The sequence below is a fragment of the Ranitomeya imitator genome, chromosome 3 (assembly GCF_032444005.1).
Source record: "Ranitomeya imitator isolate aRanImi1 chromosome 3, aRanImi1.pri, whole genome shotgun sequence".
Lineage (NCBI taxonomy): Eukaryota > Metazoa > Chordata > Amphibia > Anura > Dendrobatidae > Ranitomeya > Ranitomeya imitator.
Window position 1 is genome coordinate 30,776,138 of NC_091284.1, and position 23,683 is coordinate 30,799,820.

The 23,683-nt window shown below is 44.1% G+C and overlaps 1 protein-coding gene across 1 annotated transcript in view; it reads left to right on the top strand.

The window, feature by feature from the left end:
* Positions 1-1,174: 1,174 nt before the first annotated feature.
* Positions 1,175-23,683, top strand: part of TMPRSS2 (transmembrane serine protease 2) — a 65,372-nt gene continuing 42,863 nt past the window's right edge. Inside the window, exon 1 of the mRNA XM_069760706.1 lies at positions 1,175-1,193. The gene's annotated coding sequence lies outside the window, so the exon portion shown is untranslated. The remainder of the gene's footprint in view (positions 1,194-23,683) is intronic.

The following is a 23,683-nucleotide window of genomic DNA, read 5'->3' on the forward strand; positions in this document are numbered from 1 at the left end:
GAATATCTTCTGGTTGAATGTATACATTGCTTCATTTAGGAAATTATACATATTGACAAGGCGGGTGATTTCTGGAGGCATTTGTACCGTAGGTTAATCTAGGCAGATCGATGACTCACATCAAGCAAATAATGAAGTCTTACTACAAGAACTCCTGAGTCACAGTTTCCTGACTCGATAAGAGTTTTATGTAAATTTGGTAAATCTACATAGAGCAGACAAATTTACGATCTTAGGACATCAAATACACGGTCTTATCTGGAAAACATCCCATCTATGGGTATGTGTGGAAAGAAAAGTCACAAAGCTCATCAACGTGTAGACCATGGTGGTCATCGAAAACATGACAAAAAAGAAGACCATCCCATTGACATGGCCAACGAGAAAACCATCTCGTAGTATTGCCAACGAAAAGACCATCCCTTAGACATTCCAACGAAAAGACCATCCCGTAGTATGGCCAACGAAAAGACCATCCCATAGATTTGTTAATCACGATACTACTGGCGCTAAATATAATTGAACTTCCCCCAGCTGCCTGGTTTGGTGGACAACTTCCACCTGTTGTCTAAAATAGTAAAACTAGCAGGCAAAAATATAGATACCAAATGGCGCTTTAGGTCAGGGGAAGCATGTGTATATAAAGTACGATTAAAATTAAATAAATACAATGAGTCAGTGCAAATTATACAGAACAACGCCAAAGGAGGAGGCTACTGGTGTATTAAGACGTAAAAGTATATAAGATTTGGTCTGCTGTATGGTCACCTAAATGGTTTGAATAAAAAAAAAAACGAAGGGAAAATAGAGGGTTGCAGGTATAAACTAGCTCAAAATATTATTATTACAGGCTGTAAAGTTAATATTAGTGACAGTGTCAGTGAATAAGAGGAAGGAGATGTTGTGTTACCTGTTGCATTGATGATGTGCAGGAATGTACAGTATGTCACTCGTTGTCTCTGTTGGTTTTAATGAAGATCTTCCGGGAGTCTAGAATGTCCACAGTAGAGAGTACAGGGTAGTATATGGCAGGTTAGAGGAAGCACCGCAACCTCAGCTGTGGGCAGTGAGCAGGAGGCGAGAGTTGGTACCTGCTTGGAACATCACGAGGTGCAGTCCCTCAGAGTAGAGAAGGAGAATGTCTTAGTGCGTTGATCCTGTACCCAGGTCTCGCGAAGCTGCCGGAGTCCCAGGTAAGTTCGCTCGGTGGTTATCCAAGGATGAAAGCACAGCCCCGGCCGGTAGCATGTGCTGGAGGCATTACTGCCGGTTCACTTCAGCGGTGGTGTACCGCTAACCGACATGTGGAGAGTGACGTCACTACAGTTCTAACTTACAGTCAGGCTGCTAGAGGGATAGGATTTATCCGACGTGTCTCAAAAGCATGCAGCTTTCTTCATCAGGGATGTCACAGCCTAAATCTTATAGGGTTATAAATAGCAGGATCAATCAGCACAACTGGTCATGTGACTGACAATGACCCCGGACATCTCTTCAGAAGAGAGCGATTAGGATGCTATGTATGTATATTGTATGTTGATCAGTATACATAATTACATAAAGACTAGTTACTAAGTGGGAAAAATTTGTGGTCTAAATCAATAAGCCTATTAATATTATTATTATTTATTATTATAGCGCCATTTATTCCATGGCACTTTACATGTGAGGAGGGGTGTACATAATAAAAACAAGTAGAATAATCTTGAACAATACAAGTCATAACTGGTACAGGAGGAGGGAGGACCCTGCCCGCGAGGGCTCACAATCTACAAGGGATGGGTGAGGATGTAGTAGGTGAGGGCAGAGCTGGTTGAGCAGCCGTTTGGTCTATCGGTGGTTACTGCAGGTTTTAGGCTTGTCGGATGTGGTGGGTCTTCAGGTTCTTTTTGAAGGTTTCGATGGTAGGCGAGAGTCTGATGTGTTGTGGGAGAGAGTTCCAGAGTAGGGGGATGCGCGAGAGAAATCCTGTATGCGATTGTGGGAAGAGGAGATAAGAGGGGAGTAGAGAAGGAGATCTTGTGTGGATCGGAGGTTGCATGTAGGTAAGTACTGGGAGACGAGGTCACAGATGTATGGAGGAGACAGGTTGTGGATGGCTTTGTATGTCATGGTTAGGCTTTTGAACTGGAGTCTCTGGGTAATGGGGAGCCAGTGATGGGATTGACTGAGGGGAGAGGCTGGGGAATAGTGGGGGGACAGGTGGATTAGTCGGGCAGCAGAGTTTAGAATAGATTGGAGGTGTGCCAGAGTGTTAGAGGGGAAGCCACAGAGCAGGAGGTTACAGTAATCGAGGCGGGAGATGACGAGGGCACAGACTAGGGATTTTGCAGATTCTTGGTTTAGGAATGTACGGATCCGTGAAATATTTTTGAGTTGAAGGCGGCAGGAAGTGGAAAGGGCTTGGATATGCGGTTTGAAGGAGAGATCAATGTCAAGGATTATCCCCGAGACAGCGAGCTTGTTGGACTGGGGAGAGTGGGCAGCCGTTTACTGTAATGGATAGGTTCGTTGGGGGGGTCGCGTGAGATGGGGGAAAGACAATGAATTCTGTTTTGTCCATGTTAAGTTTTAGAAATCTAGCGGAGAAGAAGGATGAAATAGCGGATAGACATGGAGGGATTCTGGTTAGTAGGGAGGTGATATCTGGTCCAGAGATGTAGATCTGTGTGTCATCAGCATAGAGATGATACTGAAAGCCGTGAGATTCTATGAGATGTCCCAGGCCAAAGGTGTAAATGGAGAAGAGCAGGGGCCCGAGGACTGAACCTTGTGGGACTCCGACAGATAGGGGGCGAGGTGAGGAGGTGGTGTGTGAGTGGGAGACGCTGAATGTTCGGTCAGTTAGGTATGAGGAGATCCAGGATAGGGCCAAGTCTGTGATGCCAAGGGATGAGAGGGTCTGTAATAATAGGGAATGGTCCACTGTGTCAAAGGCAGAGGACAGGTCCAGGAGGAGGAGGATAGACTAGTGCCGCTTGCTCTTGGCGGTTAATAGGTCATTGGTGACCTTAGTTAGGGCAGTTTCAGTGGAGTGGTGTGACCGGAAGCCTGATTGTAAGCGGTCAAAAAGGGAGCAGGAAGATAGATGGGAGGACAGTTCAAGATGGACGTGTTGTTCCAGTAGTTTTGAGGCATAGGGGAGAAGTGATATAGGGTGATAGCTATATGCTTGATAATCGGACCCAGTAGTAAATATGAAAAAAATAAAGATCCCATAGATTTGGCCAACAAGAAGGCCATTTTGCCAACATCATCAACAAGAAGATCATCCCATCGACATTGCCAACAGGAAGAACATCTTATAGACAAGGTCAAGGAGACGACCATACCATAGACATGGTCAATTAAATAAACATCCCAAAGACATGGCCAATAAAATGACTCTCACATATACACAGCCAATGAAAAGACCATGCCATAGATGTGGCCAAAGAGAGACCATTCCATAGACATGTCTAAATAGAAGACCATCCAATTCACATGGCCAAGGAGCAGACCATACTATTGATTTCAGATTGTCAGTAGACTTTCTTCCTAACTCTGTTAATGAGATTTTAGCATCTCATGGACGATCAACAAGGTCCATTTTTCTTTAGCACTGAGTTGACTTTGTCTGGCTGCATCATATTTACATGTATAACTTGATTTTTATAGGTAACATCACTACATGTCAGCAAAATCTTTAAAGATTTAACACTGCCTTGATTAGTCCAATTTGGCTGAAAATTTTGATTCAGACTGAATTGATTCACTTTGAATTCAAAGTGCCAGAATTTTTTTTTATTGTACTCTGAGATCTCTTCAGATCCCAAATGAGTAATAGATAGCGGGATGGGGGTTAGAAAACAATAAAACATTATACCTATCTCTTCCACCACTGCAGCTCCCCGCCCGGTCTTCTGCTCTTCGCTTTGGGCCTTCTTCAAGCCTTCAAATCTTGTTTCCAGACTTCAGTCTTCTTATACAGCTTATACCTCACACAGCCATTAAGGGTAGATCTAGGACAGATTAATATATAATAATATATAATGTTTTTGTTTTTTTTCAACCCTGATATTCTATATTCCTGAAGGTTCAAGTCTCTAATCCTTCACTCTGCTTCTGGTCTCTGTTGTGGGACTCTAACTGGCTTGGATGTTCTAGTTACTGAATTTGGAAATGTTGCCTACGTTTGTGACATTATCTCTCAACATCCACCAATACTGCTCTGACTTTTGGCTACAAATCAGTCGCTTTTGCTGGTTCTTGTAGGGTAGTTACCACTGATCTTGGAATACCCTTCAAATAAGTCATGTGCAGGTCACGTCATGTGTATGACCACATAGCATAAGATTTGTGAGGGTGCGATCCAATGTTTTGACACTTGGACTGATAGGATAGTTAGGCCATCACCATCAAAGTCCTGGACAACTGATGTATTTAGCTATGGATAGACGAATGCTATCTACTTTAAAGGTTCATTCACATGTACAAAGTTATGACTTCGGATTTTGGTGTGGACCTGGAGCAGTTGTACACGTGTTGTTTTTTCCCTCAACTCTTTAAGACCTCAAGTCAGATCTCATTAAATGGGCAAATATTAGCCGGATGGAAAGTAAATTAAATTCTTGCCCTATCTTAACAAAGACAAGTTTATGTAAATATAATAAACACACAAATGGAGAAAAGTACTACCAAAGGTTACAATAGAAGCCAAATAAAATCCAGGATAGAAACAGGATGTAATGGTCACAGTCAACTCCAAATATGTGTATTGGCTAAAAATCTACAGCAATGAAAACTCCACTGAAACGACTTCCCTTCACTTGAGGCTTAATAAATCATGGTGATTTCAACAACATATTTACAGGAGACACAATTCTTGCAGGTACCGTTTCTCATCGGGTGGGCATTTTGCTTGAACGTTACATTCCAGCATACAGGCCTTGTGTCCAGGAAGCATAAACAGGAAATGTCCTGCAACTTTATGACGTCTCCATAATGGGCAAATCACACGAACTAGGAAATAGTCTCTCTTAGGTCCCTGGCTTGGGTTTATTTTCCAGGGGGAAAAACACAAACTCGTATGGCTAAGTGTCGGCTAACAGTGTTGGCAAGGAGAATCTGTATCTCAACTCTCTCATGGATGCGGCTCCCTTGTAGCAGACCAATAGCTATAGTATAGCCTCCAACATCATACGGTCTCAAATCTATCTCGGCTCCATTCTGGACCAAGCCTTAAATAATGACCCTTTTGCGGGTGGGGATCAGTCTTTCAGACGAAAGCCTTCTACTCTGGAAGTACTCTATTTCTACGCAGGCAGTCGCAATGCATCATGTGGACATCTTCCCTCTCCCAACAGTGTGGCTTCTCAACTGTGGCTAGTCATTTTGGCCATCATTATTATTCTTCTCCTCTTAAGACGGGCCGCACTGCTTTGTGGCTCTGGGTCATTGTTGGAACATCTGACTCTGTCTATGCGAGGTCAGGGAACTCTTCCATCACTTAAACTAGGGTAGCATAGTAATTGCATGGGCAGAAGTTCCCTTTTTCAATAAAATATATACTCTACATTTTAGCAATTTTGTTTCTGTGACCTCGTTTCCGGTGCTGCTTCAGGAAACAAATCCGGAGACGATCATTTAACTAAAAGACGTAAGCTAAGGTCAAAAGTGGTCACCTCAAGCCCTATTAGCACTTGCCTGTCCCTGTTCCTAAATTGCCTACCGTTTATTGTCAATGGAGCGCCCCCAGACACAGGGCCACTCGGGACCGGTCCTCTCTGTCTCAGTTCTGGGGTTGTCACGGTGGCTGGACCCGGTCCATGACCCTGCTAAGGGGCGTCCAATGAAAGGGCTAATGATAGTTTGTCAAGGGTTCGTGACATCACCTGTGGTATTTGGTCAGGGTGACCGATGCTGCTTCGGGGTCCACTGGGGTGATGGAATGGCAGCTAGATGGTATACCTTCCCACAGGTGAAGTATGTCCCCAGGGCTTCCCAGTAGTGTAGGTGGCGATGGTGTGAGGCGCAGTTAATAACGAGGACACAGGGTTGCAGTCTCTTTACCTCTTTACTGAAGGCTTCGGGATCCTCAATCCAGAGCACTGTTAACAGGGCTGTCCGAGACCGGCCGGTCCGAAGGCACATCCAGAGTTCCCTTTGCAGGTGGAAATCAGTGCCTACCACTAGCGCCTGTGTGTTGTAGTCCTTCCCTGCTAAGCATTCGGGATAGTCCTCACAACTGTCGTTTCTATTCTGATGTTCTGCTTCGTCCCCCAGTATGTTATGGCTAGGACGCACCCGTTTGACGGGAAGGCTCGGAGCTATTCTGAGACCCTAGAGACGCCCCTCTCCAACTTTGCCCCCTATGTCTTCTTAGGTGAAGTATGTTAGACAGCCAACCTATAAACAACTGTCCTGCCTCTGTTTGAAGTAATGCTTGGAGTCAGTTACTTCCTCGGCGTTCTGGCCAACGGCTACGCGCCTCAGTAGGATGTTGCCGATCTCGGGGCATGACTTCTACTGGTTCTCCTTTGTGCTTTGATCTCGTTTCTCACTTCTCCACAATATCCTTCGCTTCGTGTCCTTTCTTTAGATGCCGCCGCAGGGTAGCGCAGGCACGGCTCTATAACGTTCTATCCTTGTCGCTAGGTGCCTGCCAGGTTCCCACGCCTGACAGGGACCCCCCTGAATCTTCCCCCTGCAACACCCCCTGCCACGGGATGTTGCCTGAACAAAACCCAGTCAGCTTCTGTCTAACTTCCTATCCAACCCCTAGTTTTACCAAAGTGTGAGGAGTGGCCTAATAAATAGAACCCTTTGCTCCCCCTGGTGGCCGGAGTGTGAAGTGTAATGTGTGCTGTGATACCTGGTCAGGTGAACTCCTTTAGTACCATCAGACATACCATCACTCCCCTTAGTGGCAGAGCGACATACTGCAATGACCAGGTCTCTGGGGCGCTGCATCAATTTCAGAGAACTTCAATTACCATATAAGAATGTTTTTGAGTTGTGGGAGTGTAGGGGGTGTGACAGTTATCATGCAATCTTCTCTCCTAATCCTTGTTTATATATTTGATGTCATGAATATCTTTTCTACACGGCCGTTGCGCTCAAGGAGTAGAATGAAGGACTGTTCCATGTCCTTCTGGGCAAGAGAAATGCACTGATGTTTTCCCCAGAAAAATAGGGGAGTTTCGTGGCCAGAAGCGGTCATAGCGACAGTTGTATTTTTTGTGTGCATATTTGTGGGTTCCGGAGGACTGCGAGCCAGATGACTAATTTATAGAGCCCATTGACTCTTTTTTTTTTTTTTGCTTCTGTTTGTTGCACCTGTTGTGCCCATTCTGATGGAAAAGCAGGACTTTACTTAGGAATTGTGTTCCAGGGTACAGGCGTACCATTTTCAAAGGAAGGGGGTGGAAGATCTCCCTTTGAAGACAAAGGTAGTTTATGGACTTGACTCATGCGGAGTCTTCTGTGCCATCTTTAATATTACTGTTTGCATACTTGTTATATTTGAATTAAAGTGTTACTATGGTTGTGGACAACCATATTAAAAGAAAGGGGGAATGTAGGGGGAGTGACAATTATAATGCCTTTTTCTCTCCCAATACTTGTTTATATATTTGATGTCATGGATATGTTTTTTACACGGTGCTACTGCTACACGTATAAGTGTATTACCAGCCGTTTATATGAGTACTGCAACACCTAAAGTGTATTACTCTGCATACGTATATATGTCTGATTGCCTACATGTTTTGCACAGTTATTGTGTGATAGGGAAACTGAGTACCCAATGTCGGTCATTAGGTATAGTGCTAGGGGAAAAACACCAAAAAAAGGAAAAATTCAAGAAAACACACCAAAAACAGGCAGAGATGCTTACCTGTCTAAATGGGCCTCAATACAAATGCACAAGCAGGGTGCAGCGCCATAGGGCGTTGTTAATAGGCTGGAGCCAGATGCTTTGCATTCCTTGTGGGAACACCCCATATACAGAGTATGTATCTTAGTGCATTGGTGTACCACACGGCTAAATCCTTATTGAAGGCTGGCTGTTTCATTAGGTGTTGCACCTGTGCATTTGTATTGAGGCCCATTTAGACAGGTAAGCATCTCTGCCTGTTTTTGGTGTGTTTTCTTGAATAGTGCTAGGGGAGTAGTACCCCAAGTTGGCCACTAGATGGGGGCACTATAAGTAGGAAAGCAAATAGTTAACTGTAGGAGGGGCATGGTAAGATAAGTAATGTCTTTCTAGTTTTAGTCAGTTGGGGCCGGGTCGCCCGTGTAGCTCACAGGGCTGGATAGCCCAGGGCAACACCATGCCATGCAATGTTGTAAGAAGAATGGGCCCAGCAGTTAGCATCCAGGGGGCCAGAGCATAGAAGAGAGTACAGCAGCAGCAGTGCTAGCGGTGCAATATTAGTGGACTGCAGTTGCTAGAGGAAGAAGGCTAAGCAGAACAGGAGAAAATTATGCAACATGTGGCAGATTTTTGCGTGGGCTGCTATTCTAAGGACCAGGGCAAAACAGCAGAGAATTCCCACATGAGAAGCAGAAATTCTGGACATTGAGGACACAGAGGGACTGGAGGATATGATCCATCCCAGGGACAGACTTTGCAGCAGAGAGAAGAGGCAAGGGAAATCATTGTCAATTGTTGTGATTGATTGTGCCCTGGATGATGCTGTGTTGAGTAAAGAAGTTGAAGTTAATGTGAAGCCGGACTGTGACTCTTTAATAGCGGAACCGTCTGTAGAGAATACATTCCCGTACCGGGAGATTCCAGATGACGCAGAGAAGCAGCACCGAGATACTCAGGGAAGGAAACATGATTGTGTGCTGGAAAGGGGCCAGGGGGTGATACAGGGGTTACTGCCGGCCATGACTGCAGCCCTGGTCCCAGCTCCTTACAGGAGGATAACCAAGAGGAACATGATGAAAACGTGGAGGAAACATGCAAACTCCTTGCCTACTGCTTCAGCTGAATTCCAACTGTTGACTAGTAATCCAATGTTGATCGTGTCATGATCCAGGCCAGGGTTTGTTTCTTGCTATTCTCTTCCTGGTCTGGTCATATCAGGATTAATCTTTGCCTCATTTTGGGATTTGTTTGGCTATTTCAGCCCGTTGTTGTCTGCAGGCAGTGTCAGTTATAGTTCCTGCCCAGGCTCGAGTGGCTGACCCTGTTACTCCCTGATTTGTCCTCTGCCCATTTGCTCAGTTCCCGTGTCTTCCCATTCCTGCTACCCCGCTTGTTTGAGTGTTTTATTCCCCGTGCTGTGACCTCTGGTATCTGACCCGGCTTGACCTCTGACTTGTTATACTGTCTCATGTTTCCGGTATCTCTGCTCCCGTCTGGCTTCAACTTCGCTGGCTTGTACTTGACCATGTGTGTAGGGGTTTCCTCTGGTACTGCATTTCCTGACCGTTCCTAACCCGGCTCATCTGACAACTCTCTCGCCACTTGGTGGTGCCTGCACTGCCGTACTGCGGTGCTACGCTGTGAGCACAACCTTTCTTACTCTACCAGCACCCCCTGGTGAGGGTTGCACTATACTGCGTGACGGCAGCATTACAGATCGATTATCCTACTAGAGGTACAGTAGAAGGGGCCAAGTTTCAAGATCATGGCTCAGTATAACTGTTGGTTAATGTCTCAATGTGACTTGCGCTTGCACTGGTACCAGGTTGATTATGTCAGGAAATTGTTGGTTCTCTTGATTCGTCATTTACATTTACTTTTAAAGTCATCTTCCTTTTCTGTCTTGTGGTGTTCATTGCCCCTTGTTGCATCAAGTTCTTGAAAATGTCACCCTTGGGTGCACAAGTCCGATCTTTTTCTCGGACAGAGTCTGATTCCAGACCAAAGCAAATTGCGAGAGAAATGTTCTCTAACCCATGAGTGCCGTGCAGCTCTTGCGGTGGTCCTCAGCGGCTAAAAGATGGGTAACATTCAGAAATTAGGTGCACACTTAATCAAGAATGGCATAGAAAACACCAGTGTTGATGAATTGGGCCTGTTTGATTCAATTTTTCACATTTTTTTAATATATTACTTTGCTATCAGTCTCTCCTTTATATTCAGAGGCAGTAACTCTGCACATGGCTAGCCCTGCTCTCATCTGGATAAAATTGTATTTTTTTTTTAAATGTAATAGGGATCTGTTTCTTTAAATGTGATCTGGGCTGATCCTGTTTGCTGCCCCCAAGAACTGGACCACCTCCAGGTTTGCTTGTTTGTCCTTTGAGAATATGTTTCTTACAATTTGGAAAAGTGAAGCCCAATCCATGTGTGAGACTATCACAGACTGAAGACTCACCACCCAACATCTCTAATGACCTATATGAAGAAAAGGAATTTAGAAATTCATAGTAGTCTTCCATAAATTATGGCCAAATGTTGAAGACCCTACTCACAGTTATGCTTGGAGTGCCAGCATTATGGTAATCCCGATGGGCACTTATGATCTTATCATAAAGACAATACCCATACACTGTAGATCCCAAAAGTCCCAGATCTCATAAGGCAGTCACGATTTTGATTAAAATCAGGGCCACGATTGAATACAATGGTGGAACAGGAACCAGTCCGATCCCAGCTCCACGCTGGGTAGAGACTAGAGATGAACCGATCTTTTGAAATTCGAATTTGCCGGCTTCACAGAATTTTTTTACAAAATTTGACTCGCAGTGAAAAGATTTGCCCTAATTTCAATGCTAGAAAGATTGCAATTGTTCATAAAATAGACATGGGGGAGAGGAGTGAGAGGGGACCCGGCTGACCATAAGATCTTACACTCTACAGGAGAGAGAGGATCCCGCTGACCATAACATCTTACACTCTACAGGAGAGAGAACCCCGCTGAACATAAGAGCTTACACTCTACAGGAGAGAGAGGACCCCACTGACCATAAGAGCTTACACTCTACAGGAGAAAGAAAGAGGACCCCACTCACCATAAGAGCTTACACTCTACAGGAGAGAGAGGACCCCGCTGACCATAAGAGCTTACACTCTACAGGAGAGAGAGGACCCCGCTGACCATAAGAGCTTACACTCTACAGGAGAGAGAGGACCCCACTGACCATAAGAGCTTACACTCTACAGGAGAGAGAGGACCCCGCTGACCATAAGAGCTTACACTCTACAGAAGAGAGAGGACCTCGCTGACCATAAGAGCTTACACTCTACAGGAGAGAGAGGACCCCGCTGACCATAAGAGCTTACACTCTACAGGAGAGAGAGGACCCCACTGACCATAAGAGCTTACACTCTACAGGAGAGAGAGGACTCCACTGACCATAAGAGCTTACACTCTACAGGAGAGAGAGGACCCCGCTGACCATAAAAGCTTACACTCTACAGGAGAGAGAGGACCCCACTGACCATAAGAGCTTACACTCTACAGGAGAGAGAGGACTCCACTGACCATAAGAGCTTACACTCTACAGGAGAGAGAGGACCCTGCTGACCATAAGAGCTTACATTCTACAGGAGAGAGAGAGGACCCCGCTGACCATAAGAGCTTACACTCTACAGGAGAGAGAGGACCCCACTGACCATAAGAGCATACACTCTACAGGAGAGAGAGAACCCCACTGACCATAAGAGCTTACACTCTACAGGAAAGAGAGAGAGGACCCCACTGACCATAAGAGCTTACACTCTACAGGAGAGAGAGGACCCAACTGACCATAAGAGCTTACACTCTACAGGAGAGAGAGGACCCCACTGACCATAAGAGCTTACACTCTACAGGAAAGAGAGAGAGGACCACACTGACCATAAGAGCTTACACTCTACAGGAGAGAGAGAGAGGATCCCACTGACCATAAGAGCTTACACTCTACAGGAGAGAGAGAACCCCACTGACCATAAGAGCTTACACTCTACAGGAGAGAGAGGACCCCACTGACCATAAGAGCTGACACTCTATAGGAGAGAGAGGACCCCACTGACCATAAGAGCTTACACTCTACAGGGGAGAGAGATGACCCCACTGACCATAAGAGCTTACACTCTACAGGGGAGAGAGGACACCACTGACCATAAGAGCTTACACTCTACAGAATGGAGAGAGGACCCCACTGACCATAAGAGCTTACACTCTACAGGAGAGAGAGGACCCCACTGACCATAAGAGCTTACACTCTACAGAATGGAGAGAGGACCCCACTGACCATAAGAGCTTACACTCTACAGGAGAGAGAGGACCCCACTGACCATAAGAGCTTACGCTCTACAGGAGAGAGAGGACCCCACTGATCATAAGAGCTTACACTCTACAGGAGAGAGAGGACCCCACTGACCATAAGAGCTTACACTCTACAGGGGAGAGAGGACCCCACTGACCATAAGAGCTGACACTCTATAGGAGAGAGAGGACCCCACTGACCATAAGAGCTTACACTCTACAGGAGAGAGAGGACCCCACTGACCATAAGAGCTGACACTCTATAGGAGAGAGAGGACCCCACTGACCATAAGAGCTTACACTCTACAGGGGAGAGAGGACACCACTGACCATAAGAGCTTACACTCTACAGGGGAGAGAGGACACCACTGACCATAAGAGCTTACACTCTACAGGGGAGAGAGGACACCACTGACCATAAGAGCTTACACTCTACAGAATGGAGAGAGGACCCCACTGACCATAAGAGCTTACACTCTACAGGAGAGAGAGGACCCCACTGACCATAAGAGCTTACACTCTACAGAATGGAGAGAGGACCCCACTGACCATAAGAGCTTACACTCTACAGGAGAGAGAGGACCCCACTGACCATAAGAGCTTACACTCTACAGGGGAGAGAGGACACCACTGACCATAAGAGCTTACACTCTACAGAATGGAGAGAGGACCCCACTGACCATAAGAGCTTACACTCTACAGGAGAGAGAGGACCCCACTGACCATAAGAGCTTACACTCTACAGGAGAGAGAGGACCCCACTGACCATAAGAGCTTACGCTCTACAGGAGAGAGAGGACCCCACTGACCATAAGAGCTTACACTCTACAGGAGAGAGAGGACCCCACTGACCATAAGAGCTTACACTCTACAGGAGAGAGAGGACCTCACTGACCATAAGAGCTTACACTCTACAGAAGAGAGAGGACCCCACTGACCATAAGAGCTTACACTCTACAGGAGAGAGATGACCCCACTGACCATAAGAGCTTACACTCTACAGAAGAGAGAGGACCCCACTGACCATAAGAGCTTACACTCTACAGGAGAGAGAGGACCCCACTGACCATAAGAGCTTACACTCTACAATGTGTAAGTCATATGGCAAGACTCCTTAAAGGGTCGATATTGACTATTAGGATTACTACTTCCAATATGTGGCGCTAGAGTTCATGCCCTCTTCCTCTCTAAAGAGACAATTTCAATATCTAACCCATATAATAAACACCATAAATAGACAATGTTTTTTGGTCGGTCATCTCAAATCCTTAAAGAAATTAAAAAATAAAAAGAGATTGTTACGCGTTTCGGAACCACTCAGCACCCAGAATATGTTGTGCAGTTATATGTATGTATGATAGGTTCCATGTGAGATGCATCAGCCCACAGGCTGCGCCCCTGGGCAGAGAGGACACGATATTCCCCTTCTGTCCTCCCCCCACCTTTGTAATTCCCACAGTAAATATCGGCAGGCTCCGGCCACCTGCGACTATTGTAATGTATGTCTGGCTTGCTGCTTTTCTATTGGCCTGCCCTCTGTATCTGTGTGATATATTCTGTGTCCTGTGAGTAAAGTGTTGTCAGACTGGAAATACGTGGAGAAGCAGTGATCTTTTATATGCGCCCATGTAACCAAGGAATTCCAGCCAGCGTCCTTCATTCAGACTCCAGCCAAAGCAGAGTGGACCTCCTGAAACACGGGGTGGTACTGAAAGAGGCACCCCAGCTTGGTAGACCCCGTTGCAGAGATCAAAACATTTATTGAACCCCAAACTCGTATCAATAAAAACGTCAGCTTACCATGCAAAAAAAACCATCACACAGCTCAATCGATGGTAAAATAAAAATGTTGCGTAACTTGAAAAATGGTGACACAAAGCAAAACTTTTCTTTGTTTCAAAGTTCTGAATTTTTTTATAACTTAAACAGACATTTAATCTATGCAGATTTGCGATCCCTGTAGCTTTACTGATCGGGGCACTCATGTTTTCAGATCATTTTTACTGCACAATGAATGGTGTAAAAACAAGGCACAAAAAGCATTGACAGAATTTTTTTCATTTTTTCCTCTTTCATACCTAGAATTCTTCTGGTTATATTGGCCGAGACTAAATTCTTGCATGGTTTTAAGAGAATCAAGGAAGAAAAGTAAAAATAAATAAATAATAATTAAAAAATAGATAAATAATTTCGATGAATGAGGAACGACAAGAACAGGAAACGTTACTGACAAGAGGCAACACATCCGTCACCTGCCGGGCTGAACGCTGAATATTCTGCATTGCATGCAAAGGAGTCAGAACTTCTGCGGAGACCAAATAAAAGAACAGTTTCTTGGGTTGTGCAATTTTTTTATGAGATTGGTGTTGCAAATTAATGAACTCATTAAATGGTCATTTGACGTTCGGGAACTTAGATAGATGTGATAAATAATCTGCAAATAGGTTTCTCAACCCCAACAAGTCACTCCAATGTGCCAGCCACAAGGGATTGCAGGACGTGGGCAGGGTCTTTGTGTCTCTGCAGCAGGGGTGGAGGACTTCAGGCCCGTGGGTCAATCACAGCCCAAGATGACCTTTTCTCTGGTCCTCCCGGCAGATTCCCGGGGACCACAGTGCAATGGGCGGTGGGGTACCTGGTACCGGATCTGGTGTTCACAGGGAGATGTCACGGTGGCGACCCGGTCCGTGGCCCTGGGCACCCATGTAATAGGGGAAAGTCTTTAAAAGGGATTTGGTAAACAGAGTTTATGTTCGTGACGCCACCTGTGGTATTCGGTCAGTGTGGACCGACGCTGCTTTAAGGGGTCCTCTGGGGTGATGTTATGGCAGCTATGGTATAACTTCCCACAGGTGAAGTATATCCCCATGGCTCCCGATGTGTAGATGGAAGATGGTGAATGGTGCAGTAAAGAACGAAGACACAGGTTTACGGTCTCTTTACCTGGTTTACTGAAGACTTCAGGCAGCCACAGTCCAGGGCACCAGATCGCAGGGCAGGCAGGGTCCGGCCGGCTTGGAAGCGAATTCAGAGTCCCCTTTACCAGGTGGAGTTAAAAGCCTTCCTCTAACGCGATGGTGTTGTAGTCCCTTACTGTCTATGGCTTCAGATAAGGTCCTCACAGTTGTTCTGTCTGTCCCCATATAGGATAGGACAATACCTGCATGAGAGGTAACTCGAGCCTTTTTACAGGGTGTCACTGTGCCTCAGATGTGTGTGGCGAACAGGTAACAGTTCAGCTGTCCTGCCGGTCTCTGATGTAAGTCGTAGAGTCCCTTACAACCTCAGTGGTCCGGCTATCAGTTATCTGCGCCTCAGAGGGAGGCAGCCTGCTCTTAGCTGGTCTCACCTGATGTCACTCTCCTGTGCTTCGCTCTCCTTCACGCTCACTGAACAATGTTCAGCTTTCTGTGTGTCTCTTTCCAGGAGCTGTAGTACTTCAGACTACACGGCCCCTTGAGAACTTCTGACCCTCTAGGTCGGTCTGCTCCCTTCGGTCTCTCTGACAATCTGACTGATGTACAATAACAAATTGTATTGTGGTACCGTGTTAGCAAGAAAAATCGATGTGAATATTTTCTGCCCAATGATGACAGAAATATTCTAGGAGTGATACCTTTATTGGCTAACCAGAAAATAATATGTTTGCAGCTTTCAGAGAACAGTGGCTCCTTCTTCAAATACAGCCAAGTTTTTACTGAATAATACCACTATGCTATTACTGAATAATGCCCTCATACTATCATCAAATAATGCCACCACACTATTAAAGAATAATATCACCATACTATTACAGAAAAATACTGTCATACTATTACTGAATAATACCACCATTATATTAATGTATAACATCACCATGCTATCACTGAACAATACAGCCATAATATTACTGAATTACCACCATTCTATTACTTAATTATACAACCACGCTATTATTGAGAAATCACCAAATACCACCACACTATTACTGAATAATTCCGATATACTATTACTAAATAATACTGTCATACTATTACTGAATAATACCGCCATTATATTAATGAACAACACCACCATGCTATTACTGAATAATACCGCCATTCTATTACTTAATAACACCACCGTGCTATTACTGAATAATACCGCCATTCTATTACTTAATAATACCACCATGCTATTATTTAATAATCACCAAATACCACCACACTATTACTGAATAATACCACTATATTACTGAATAATACCACCGCACTATTACAGAATAATTCCGCCATACTATTACAGAATAATTCAACCATACGATTACTGATTAATACCATTATATTAATGAATACCACCATGCTATTATTGAATTATACAGCCATAATATTACTGAATAATACCGCCATTATATTTCTTTATAATACCACCATGATATTATTGAATAATCACCAAATACCACCACCAATATTGTCATGATATTACTGAATAATACTGGAATTCTAGTACTGAATAACACCACCATGCTCTTACAGAATTCTATCACTATGCTATTACTGAATAATACCGCCTTCATATTAATAAATAATACTATTATACTACCATATCATTACCGAATAGCACCATAAGATGATCGGTATATGTTATCATACAGTTGACTTCCTCTATTAACAAAGCCAGGGACTACTTTATAAAAATGGCGACCCAGATTACCCCCCACAAATAGTGCTGAGCTATATAGTCCTTCCATAGTCAGCAATGGAGGAACCGCTCCACTGTTCTAAAATAATTACATATTTTGGCCTACGATGCATTTTCGGTTTGAATCCATGAGAAGATCAATCTCTCTGTCCTTTGTTGTGACGTGTTTTAACCCCTGCGTATCCCCGCATATCCCTGTTGCTCCATTCCACCTCCTGTGGGACCCGACACCAGTGGATCCAATACGTTTCTGACACCTAGGTGTCTTACCATTAAGAGATCAGCGTTAAAATCCAATTTAGCCAATTGTTACTATGACTGAGTAAACCCCGATTATAATGACTCTAATTGGATTATTTTCTTGCCCCAGAGGAAAACTGACAATGAGAAGGGGAAAATGAAAACTCTGAAAATGAATACTGCGAGAAAGTCCCCAAAATCCACCACCACCGCGGTAACTTCCTGGCCTAGTTATATCATTGGCGTCTCTTTGAGCCGCTTCGGGGATTGTAGTCCAGACGCCAAATGCTTCCTCTACGACCCCTAAGCCTACAGCCGTGACCCTGGTCTGGGCAAAGACCCTAAAACGAGCCCATTGAGTAGTGACATCAGTTGATGACTAATTTTTAGGCTTAGGGATTCTTTACTTTTAGGCTTAGGGATTCTTTACTTTTAGGCTTAGGGATCGCTTATTTTCAGGCTTAGGGATTCTTTACTTTTAGGCTTAGGGATCGTTTATTTTCAGGCTTGCTGCACATGCTGTGAAATTCGTGCAGATTAGCGAGGCATTATTGGATCCATTGTATGGCCAAATATTACAGCCACCCAACTTACAAAGACTCCACCCAACTTACAAAGACTTGTGCAGTTATTCTACCCTTTATACTGCATATGATGCAATTTGCAATGCCTACTTCTAGGTCAAGTCAAAGCCATTTGCAGCAATGGATCAGGTGGTTGGAAAGCCAGAGTTGCAGAAGAGCCCCAGAAGTGGCATCACTGGGGAGTGAAACATACTGTATATGATGCAATTTTGCAATGGCTACTTCTAGGTCAAAGCCATTTGCAGCAATGGATCATGTGGTTAGAAAGCTCAACGTACAGAAGAGCCCCAGAAGTGGCATCACCGGGGGTTGAAACATACTGTGTATGATGCAATTTGCAATGGATAGTTCTAGGTCAAAGCCATTTGCAGCAATGGATCAGGTGGTTGGAAAGCCAGAGTTGCAGAAGAGCCCCAGAAGTGGCATCACTGGGGAGTGAAACATAGTGTATATGATGCAATTTGCAATGGCTACCTCTAGGTCAAAGCCATTTGCAGCAATGGATCAGGTGGTTGGAAAGCTCAAGGTGCAGAAGAGCCCCAGAAGTGGCATCACTGAGGAGAGAAACAGTGGTATTACTGGGGAGTGTATATCAAGCAATTTGCAATGGCTACTTCTAGGTGAAAGCCATTTGCAGCAATGGATCATGTGGTTGGAAAGCTCAACGTACAGAAGAGCCCCAGAAGTGGCATCACCGGGGGTTGAAACATACTGTGTATGATGCAATTTGCAATGGCTACTTCTAGGTCAAAGCCATGCGCAGCAATGGATCAGCTTGTTGGAAAGCCCGAGTTGCAGAAGAGCCCCAGAAGTGGCATCACCAGGGAGTGAAACATAAAGTATATGAAGCAATTTGCAATGGCTACTTCTAGGTCCAAGCCATTTACAGCAATGGATCAGGTGGTTGAAAAGCTAGAGTTGCAGAAGAGCCCCAGAAGTGGCATCACCGGGGAGAGAAACGCACTGATTTTGGGAAAATGAGAATGAAAGCATCCCGTCACCTCACTTGCAACCAGTTAAACATACAGCATGGTCTCGTTAGGCAGATTGCTCTAATTACTATAGGATTGGGTGTTCAGTCGTGGCCGCACGCATTGACCTTTTGCCCATGTCTATGCTCTTCAGCAGGATCGTAGTTTCAGGAAATTCTCTGCAGATGATGAGAATGCAGAATGTGGAACAACCAGTTTTCTCGTCTTCTTCCTCCTCTGATTTTGATCTTTTTTGGGTTTTCCCACCTAAGATGACATTTAGGGAAGATCCGCCCTCTGGTGCTACAACGTGGGCCATCGAAACCTCCAGAACCCATCAGTGAGTATCACCAGCTCTCCTGTTCTCCTGAATCGGCCCAGTCACTTAGAAGCTGTCACTATAACCAACTTCACTTCACGGAGCTTCCCGAAAAAAGGTAAGATGACGCTCATTCAAGGACAGGTTATTTGGGTTATCAGGAAGGGCAGTTTCCTGTGGTCTCCACTATTCAACCTACATTACGAAATGTGTCATCAGAAAAAGAGTTATTATTTAGATCAGGCTTTTCTGTGATTTTTTTGTTATTCTATATCACAATCTGTATTAAAAAAAAGCAGGCATTTTGCAATTCTCACACCGGCCACTGGGGATCTTTTAGATTCTAACTTCCTGCTGTGTCATTAACTGCACATGTAGATTAGAAGCAATGAACTGACCGTGACCCTTTTTGTTGTATTGAAGCATCTAATGAGAAGTGCAAAGGACGTTATTAATGGTATCTATTGTATAAAGAGGTGTTATCAGTCATTGTACAGGAGGGGGAGGAGGTGAGCTGTGACATCACCTATTGTGAATGGTGGATCCTGTGTTATCTACTGTATGTAGAGGTGTTATCAGTCATTGTACAGGAGGAGGAGGAGGTGAGCTGTGACATCACCTATTGTGAATGCTGGATCCTGTATTATCTACTGTATATAGAGGTGTTATCAGTCATTGTACAGGAGGAGGAGGTGTGCTGTGACATCACCTATTGTGAATGGTGGATCCTGTGTTATCTACTGTATATAGAGGTGTTATCAGTCATTGTACAGGAGGAGGAGGTGAGCTGTGACATCACCTATTGTGAATGGTGGATCCTATGTTATCTACTGTATATAGAGGTGTTATCAGTCATTGTACAAGAGGAAGAGGAGGTGAGCTGTGACATCACCTATTGTGAATGGTGGATCCTGTGTTATCTACTGTATATAGAGGTGTTATCAGTCATTGTACAGGAGGAGGAGGTGAGCTGTCATATCACCTATTGTGAATGGTGGATCCTGTATTATCTACTGTATATAGAGGTGTTATCAGTCATTGTACAAGAGGAGGAGGAGGTGAGATGTGACATCACCTATTGTGAATGGTGGATCCTGTGTTATCTACTGTATATAGAGGTGTTATCAGTCATTGTACAGGACGAGGAGGTGAGCTGTGACATCACCTATTGTGAATGGTGGATCCTGTGTTATCTACTGGATATAGAGGTGGTATCAGTCATTGTACAGGAGGAGAATGTGAGCTGTGACATCTATTGTGAATGGTGGATCCTGTGTTATCTACTGTATATAGAGGTGTTATCAGTCATTGTACAGAAGGAGGAGGTGAGCTGTGACATCGCCTATTGTGAATGGTGGTGCATGTGTTATCTACTGTATATAGCGGTGTTATCAGTCATTGTACAGGAGGAGAAGGTGAGCTGTGACATCACCTATTGTGGATCCTGTGTTATCTACTGTATATAGAGGTGTTATTAGTCATTATACAGGAGGAGGAGGAGGAGGAGGACAGCTGTGACATCACCTATTGTGAATGGTGGATCCTGTGTTATCTACTGTATATAGAGGTGTTATCAGTCATTATACAGGAGGAGGAGGAGGAGAGCTGTGACATCACCTATTGTGAATGGTGGATCCTGTGTTATCTACTGTATATAGAGGTGTTATCAGCCATTGTACAGGAGGAGGTGAGCTGTGACATCACCTATTGTGAATGGTGGATCCTTTGTTATCTACTGTATATACAGGTATTATCAGTTATTGTACAGGAGGAGGAGGTGAGCTGTGACATCTATTATGAATGGTGGATCCTGTGTTATCTACTGTATATAGAGGTGTTATCAGTCATGATACAGGAGGAGGAGGTGAGCTGTGACATCAACTATTGTGAATGGTGGATCCTGTGTTATCTGTTATGACCTGGTGGTTAGGAGCACCCGGAATGACCTGATAGTTAAACCTCATACAGGACGAGCTCTGGGATGTGGGAGCTCTGCTGATCGCAAGCCCTAATCCTATCACACACACTAGAAATAGCCGTGGAGCGCTCCTGACCAGACCTAGGCACCTCGTCACAGCCTAAGAACTATCTAGCCCTAGAGATGGAAAATAAAGCCTACCTTGCCTCAGAGAAATTCCCCAAAGGTTAAGGAAGCCCCCACATATATTGACTGTGAGTAAAGATGAAAGTCACAAACGCAGAAATGAAACAGGTTTAGCAAAGGGAGGCCAGACTTACTAAATAGACAGAGGATAGGAAAGGTAACTTTGCGATCAGCACAAAAACCTACAAAGACCACGCAGAGTGTGCAAAAAAGACCTCCGCACCGACTCACGGTGCGGAGGGACCACTCTGCATCCCAGAGCTTCCAACTAGCAAGACAAAATCATGATAACCAGCTGGACAAGAAAACAAAGAACAAATAATGACTATCAGGAACTTAGCTTCTGCAGGAGAAGGCAGGTCACCAGAGAGATCCAGGAGCGAACTGAACAAATGCAAAAACATTGACAGCTGGCATGGAGTAACGATCTGAGAGGAGTTAAATAGAGCAGCCAACCAAAGGATAAACCACGTCACCTGTGTAAGGAACCTCAGAAGCTGCAGCTTCACTCATAGCCACCAGAGGGAGCCCATAGACAGAACTCGCCAAAGTACCATTCACGACCACAGGAGGAAGCTCGACAACAGAATTCACAACAGTTATCTACTGTATATAGAGGTGTTATCAGTCATTGTACAGTAGGAGGAGGAGGAGGTGAGCTGTGATATCACCTATTGTGTATGGTGGATCCTGTGTTATCTACTGTATATAGAGGTGTTATCAGTCATTGTACAGGAGGAGGAGGTGAGCTGTGATATCACATATTGTGTATGGTGGATCCTGTGTTATCTACTGTATATAGAGGTGTTATCAGTCATTGTACAGGAGGAGAAAAGTATTTAGAATTGAGAGTCCTCAGTGGTTGATACATTTTAATGGCTAACTGAAAAGTTAGTAACAAATTGCAAGCTTTCGAAACTACACAGGTCTCTTCATCAGGCATAGACTTAAATAAATTCTGGAGAATCACATATTTATGCATTTTGTACATAAATATGTGATTCTTCAGAATTTCTTTTAGTCTTTGCCTGATGAAGAGATCTGTGTAGTTTCGAAAGCTTGCAATTTGTTACCAACTTTTCAGTTAGCCATTAAAAGGTATCAACCACTGAGGACTCTCAATTATAAATATTTTTCTATCCACTGGCTAACACGGTACCAAGATATATATATCTTTCCTGTACAGGAGAAGGTGAGCTTTGACATCACATATGAATGGTGGATCCTGTAATCCTGCCTCTGATGATAATGAGGCTGCTGAAATCTCTTCCTGAAAGGACAGGAAGTGTTAGTCTAAAATAGCCCCAATAGATAGTGTGAGAATTACAACATTACTAATTTTATTTTCTTAATAAAGCTATGAAAAAAATTGCCAAAATATTAAACAAAATTACATGTAACACAAAAAAGTTAATTTAAACAATAGGTAATTTTCCTTTGACACATTCCCTTTATATCCGTTCTGATTCTGAAGAGATGAATGTATTTATTACAATGTAAATTGTGTAGTATCACATTTGTCCTGCGGAGGCGCTGCAGGAAGGTGAAACTCTTGCTGTTAGCTTCCTCCCCAGATTACAGCTGATTGACAAGGATTCCACCATCACTTTCATCAGCTTAAGATCAGAGGACCCTTCGAATAGTGAAGAGTTTCCAAAATGGAGAACCCCTTTAAAACAAGGATTTTCCATAGACCTCAACCTGCCCTTCACCATCTCATGGTTACAAAAAAAAGGTTTAGAGTAAACAAGTTCTCTGTTCCTTAATCCGCTGACCTGTCCTGTGCCGAGTGAAAGCCGAAAGACCTGTTCACCGGGTCACTCATGGACTAAATCCTGTTTGTCGCATCATTTCATCTTTGCATATTTATCTATAAAATCAACCTAAATCGATTTGACATTGCAAAACTGCTCACGTAGTTCTAAAAAAAACAGTAAAGCAGCAATAAAGTGGAACAAGTGCAATAATAAAGCGCAAATCCATTAACCCTGAATGTAACCAGGTTCGGAATTCAGCCGATTTCATGCTACCGAAGAGCAGAAGCAGTGCATTATGGGTGATTTAAAGGGTTACTTTCATTTTTCTAGATCGATTTTTTTTCGGATAGTACATATAAAATCAAGCACTTTTACAATTTACTCCTTCTCAAAATGTTTTGCCGTTCTTGAGATATTAACACTTTTCGTTTGTTTACAGCTCGTTGCCTAGGAAACGCGCTGCCCACCAGGTAACGGTGATCCCAGCGATCCCAGCCAGCTTCAGATCAGTGCTTACATGCTTAGCTAAAAAAAGGAATTGTATGTACTGCTCGTGTTCTGCTGTCTGGCAGTAGTGGTCGGTCTCCAAGGTAACGAATTGGAAAACAAAAGAAAGATGTTAATATCTCAAGAACGGTTGAAAATATTAACAAGCGGTAAATTGCAAAAACGCTTGTATTTACAAGCTCTAACTGACCATACCATTTACGAAGATGTGGGAAAAAAACCCTTTAAATCTCATTATTTGATCACATGAATAACATAGAGGTGGAGCTAAACTGCTGATGTGCAAAAGTGAGCATTTATCATACTCATCTAGCCCCTCAGCAGCCCCGCTGGTCCTCTGCTCTGGGTCAGGTC